The following is a 6,000-nucleotide window of genomic DNA, read 5'->3' as shown; positions in this document are numbered from 1 at the left end:
TACCCTCCCGGGCTGCCAGTACCAGCCAGGAGGGGCACGGATCCAACAAACATGTGGTTGCGTTCAGCCCTCCCAAGACCCTGTCCACGTCCTCGGGAGCAACAGAATCAAACTCCTCCCATACAACCGTCTCAAGACCTGCTTCCGTCTCCTCCCCCTGGGCCAGCCAGTCGGAGTCCAAGCCTTCCCGGATCCGCGCAACTTTGTCATACAGATATTGCACAAAGTCCTCGGCCCTCCCCTCCAGGGGATCCCCCCCTCCCCTCAGTTGGAGGAGAGAGCGGGTCACCCTGAAGAGGGCGGCCGGGCGGTTATCTGATGACGCGATGAGCGAGGAATAGTAGTTAGTCCTAGCCACCCTCATCGCCACTAGCAATGATTAATTCAATCACAGAATACATGTAGAGGGTCCTTTGAAGAATTTGTATATTGCCAAAAATGTATTTTGTGCTGAAAAATATAATTTCAATAAACTTCTGAATAGCAAACTCCAGTACCATTTATAAATACATACCTGGGAATGCAGAGTTTTGGAGTGATAAACACACTCATTCTCTACACAAATACACACAAACATTCAACAGATGATGATGTGATGGATGGCTGCTTTGCTAGAAGGATGCCTCTCTATTTCATTATTTAATTACACAGCAGCCTGAACACAGGGCAATAAAACTGCATTTTCATCCATAGATGATTTCCATTTAGAGCCTGTCATGTTAATAGTGAAATAAATTGCTTTAATTGTCAGCAAACTTCATCAAATTCACATTTTTCCTCTTTGTATTCAATATTTATTAAACACCTGTGTCTGGATTAGCAAGAATAGTACAAACATCCCAAAGCTGAATAAATATATATATTGCAGCAAATGTTACTTTATACTTGTTACTTGTCTAGAATTTAAATTTTGTGATGCTCAGATCCATTTACCAATAACATTGGCAACTGGGCTGCAGTCATTCTTAAAGCTTACTACAAAATGCCAGTTATTAGAAAATGCAAAGAAATACCCATCTGGAACCATTCCCGCCCACCCCTCCCCCCAATACACATTTTATTGTATTTTCACTTCTACAATTCAGGTCCAAGTTATCTAAAAGAGCACCAGCAGCCTTCCAGAAACCTGCTTCTGCCTTTGGCAGCAATCCTGTTCTCCATATCCTAGCCAGTTGGTGGTAACGAAGTCAGGTATTCTCTGCAAGGAGTCCTGTCCCTCGAGAAGGATTCCTCTTTTGTGGCTCACCCATTCTCAGGCTGCTCTGTTTTTAATCTCCTGTTGTTTTGTTTGCAGACTAATTTTACCCAAACAACTGAACTACTGTAAACTGATTTTGGATTTTTGAAATAAGAACTGGAATTCAAACATTTTAATTCAATATAAAATCTACAGGGACCTAAGTGATGACATTTATACCATTGTTGTCACTTTACAGTGCATTCCAATTATGTGAATATTGCAGCATGAGACAAATATATATGTAATTACAAAAAAATCTTTCGCAGTGCCATCCACCCTGGCATACTGTGCATTCACTGGCGGAGAGGAATAGGAAACAACAGCAGCTTAAATAAATCAGCACCAGATATGCTCCTCAACAAACAGGAAACAAATCTAGGACAGAGGGCGACATTGGGACAAAATTCTTCTAAAAGCCTGAGAGGAGGCAACTATCATCAGCCTTTCCCAACAGAAAGGCAAAACCAGCACTGTGAATTGTAGAGATACAGTAGACAGACTCTTTTAGTATGACAAAAATAAACATAAATGGAGGTTTAGGGAAAAGGATTTGGATAACTATCATTTAACAGAAATGACTGATTATATTTCATTTGATTAAGATTCCATCATTAACTTATATATAAGTGCATTACAGTATAAATTAGTATTTTGATGCTACTTAATTCCAGTCTGATTATATTGAATTACTCATTAAATATGTTTACATATAGGAAATGTAATACTCCTGAAATTCATCATTATAATTTGTGATGATAATGTCAACACAAAATTATGACATTAATAACTATCTTTTGATATACTTTCATTTTCAAAGAGGCTGGGTTTGTATGACACACTGATCCATGATAAACTGCATGAGGATTTATTTTATTTAGTAGCACAACATATTATGAAATATACTGAACAGCAGACAGGGTAGTTTGTGATTCAGTATATTGTGCAAATGCAGTCACTCTGTGGGTATGTTGCTAATCTGACTAATCAGAATAATCTGGATATTTTTTCTCTCCCATCTACTAATTTCTGCTGACTCTTTAGGGCAGGGGTGTCAAACGGGCGGCCCATGGGCTGGATGCATCACACGCAGGCCACGCCCACCCCAGCTCTGCAAAGGCAAAAAACATCATGATATGTCACAATACGTCACGTGACATGATCGAGTTTACACCCGTGGTTTAGGGCAAATGCTTTGTCATACTGCTAACTAGCCAACAAAGGCAAAAACTATAATTCCTAAATTTTATTCTAATAGATTAATTTTTTAAAAAGGTATTTTTTTCTTGTTCAACAGCTTATTACAGATAGTCTTCAAGATACGACCACAACTGAGCCCCAAATTTCTGTGGCTAAGCAGGACAATTGTTAAATGAGTTTTGCCCCATTTTATGATGTTTCTTGCAATAGTTGTTAAGTGAATAACTGGCTGTTAATTAAATCTGGCTTCCCCGTTGACTTTTCTTGTCACAAGTTCGCAAAATCTGACTACATGACCACAGGATACTGCAACTGCCATAAATACATGCCAGTTGCCAAGTATCAGTATTTTGATCATGTGGCCACAGGGATGTTTCAGTGGTCATAAGTGTGAAAAATGGTCATAAGTCACTTTTTAAGTGTTGTTGTAACTTCAAACAGTCTCTAAATGAATGGTGGTAAATCAAGGACTTCCTGTAATAGATTTCATTTTGAAAAACAATAGCTTTTTTGTATGTAGGTTACTATAAAGTTACATTTTCAAGAATCTGAAACAAATTAGCTAAAGAAACATAAAAGATATGTCAGTAAAACATGTTATCCTAATTATATAATGTAATGGTGTGGAGAGGGGAAATGCTACTCTGTCATGAACATATATCAAAGAAACTCAACATTTAAAAGCATTAGTTAAGATGATAAATGATAACCACCTAACTGCACAGGTTACTAGCTTGCTTTCTGCTTACTAAAACATCTGTAGAAAAGTGGGGAATATTTATCATTTATGCAAGTAAGCAAAGATACTAAAATGGCTTATAACTTGAATTGAATTTGGTCATTCCACATAAATCAATGTGAGATTGATTAGCAATAACAACAGCAAAATTGTGCTAACTTTTTTAGTATTGATAATATAGCTTTCCTGATGTTCATGTTATCTTGCTTAATAAATTCTGTTCTCCGGAGAGGTATACTAGTGGCAATCAATCATATTGTTCAACCCCACTGCTGAAACTCCAGACATTATTTTATAGTCCGAACTTAATTAGGAAATTGTCCAATATTATTGAATTCTTAAATAATTTCTCTATTTTTGCCTGATTACAATAGTCTAGAATACCTCATTTCCTGAAACAATAACACGATAACAGATGCACGAATACTTGATCAAATTCAGAGTGCTTACACCAGGAGTGGTCAACTTTTCATAAACCTTGAGGAGATGTTTTTCAGGCTGTAGAAATCACAACAAGGGGAGACAATGATATATAGGGAAGATTTTCCCAAATTTTATCATTATTATTTTATTTTATTATCATTATCATTTTTATCATTGTATTTACTGGGAGGTAGGTGCAGACACAAATACACACACAAACACAAACAATACATTTCAAATGCAATTCTTTTTAGAATTTGAATTAGCAGCAAAATATTAATTTAATCATATATCAAGGTTATTTTTGATTGCTGGCGATTACTTTTGTCAGCAACACATTATTCAAGGACTTTAATGAAAAAGCCAACATATACTACCTTTCTAAAATAACCACATTTGCTACCAAAATTAGATTACTGAGTTATTAAGAGGCTCAGACAGTTCTCTTGTCACCTCTAATCACCTCTGCATTCACCTTGGATCAAAGGTGAATGTATGTCAAAATTAATCAAGTGAGTTAGGTCCATTGATAGTTATAAGTCAGACTGCAGTTAAGAACATACGTTTATAGACAAGGTTAATTTTAAAAGCAATGCTTTTTAAATGAGAAGAAAATAGGCTTTTATTTTCAGATTTTATGTGAGCTCTTCAAGTTATGAAAAGCTGGAAAAGGTTTTCCCTTACTTGATAGCTAAGCATTTAATAGGCACACAGTCACTGACATGTAGAAAAATGGAAGGAAAAAATGGACAGGAAACACTCTTCAGCTTCACTTCATACTTTCATATTCTGTTTCACACAAAGAGAAATTGCAATTTAAAAGAGAGAGAATGAAAGATATGTATGTATTAACAATGAAGAATGACAGAGACAAGAATATAGAAAAACATGCAAGTTAGTAATAACGCACTCCATTCACACATTGTTCCCTCTCTCCCTCCCTTCCAGTGCTTCCACAAATTGACAGAACCGTTTTAAAAATTAAGTCCTGCTAATACAAATATAGTAATGATGATTTAATCTTCCAAATCAGAATTAATTCTGTCAAAGTCAGTCAAGGGAAGCAGAATTCAGTCAGGGAAGGGAGAATTTAATTCAAGAGTTAAATTACAAAAAGTGAAGAACTCAGTTCTTCCACAGTTGGAGTAATTTAAAGAAGTCAGTGTGATAATATATACGCTTTGGTTTGGATATAATGGGAAGCTCTGAGCAATCTTTTCACAGGCTGCAAGAAATCATCCCTAGAAGAACTCCAAGGTCCCTTCCAACCCTTCTATGTTCTAAGATTGAAATTCCTTAGCCAGATGCAAAGGAACTCATGCTAGCTTCAAAATATTCTAGACAGTACCACTTTCACCAAGCATGATGGAGGCCTTGAGAACACACACACAAAATATCTCTATGCAGGGCTGCATGGAAACATGAAAAGGAAGCTCAGAGTAATTCTGCCTTACTTTTTCTAGAAAAAAAGTTGAGCTGGATAATGCTTTTGACAGGCTTCCAAGATTCTGCTTCAATATCCAACTGGTAACAAAGTTATTTCCAAAAAACCTAGTGGTTCCTGTTTCCTGACACTGCCTGCCTCAAAGGTTTTTATATCAAGGGCTGAAATAGAGCTGGATCCTTTCTCCCCAAAAAGAGTCCTTGATGTGGAAGAAAATGTAACTGAGCAAAACAAAGAGGGGATTAGGCAGAAGAAGGAATCCATAAATTGAAGGATAAAGGCTTGTAATAACAATTATCATCATAATTTATTACATTTGTATGCTGCCTGGCTCTCAACGACTATGGTCAGCTAGGATAAGACGTAGAACTTCTTATATACAGCTACTGAACATATGAAGAGCCTTGAGACTGGATCAGAGCAAGGCTTCTTCCAGTCTCGCTATCTGTTCCAACATATAGCTTGCTATGGTGAGCCCACAGACTGGACAGGAGGGCAACTGGCTTTTTTCCAGTAGCTGTGTTCAGATATATGCTGATCCTGGATTTGGTACAGCTGACATAATAGACTGTATGTAAAATCATATGCATCATAACACATACAATTAATTTCACTGGAAACTGCATGGCTCTGGAATGCTTCTTGTCTGAGGTACACTTGGTATCTATTAGATCAGAGGTTTTCAACTTTTTCAGTCTGTTAATTAAAAACAAGAATCCCAGAACTTTTGATCAAGAGGAAAACTTCTAGTGACAGGAAATGTGCTAAATCCAAGTGAACTTTTTTTTGACGGGGAGGGGGGGCATTACTGTCTCATGGAACTCTGTCAAGTTCTAACAGTTCCACAGAATCCAGTTCAAAAAACCCTGTACTAGATAGTCCCCCTGATACCTTTCAATATACTAGGCCTTTCAATATATTATTATATTACTAATTTAGTTTTCAACTCAAGCTTTT

This window comes from Protobothrops mucrosquamatus, unplaced genomic scaffold, assembly GCF_001527695.2.
Source record: "Protobothrops mucrosquamatus isolate PMUCROS unplaced genomic scaffold, P.Mucros_1.0 scaffold_253, whole genome shotgun sequence".
Lineage (NCBI taxonomy): Eukaryota > Metazoa > Chordata > Lepidosauria > Squamata > Viperidae > Protobothrops > Protobothrops mucrosquamatus.
This window is presented reverse-complemented; position numbering follows the sequence as displayed.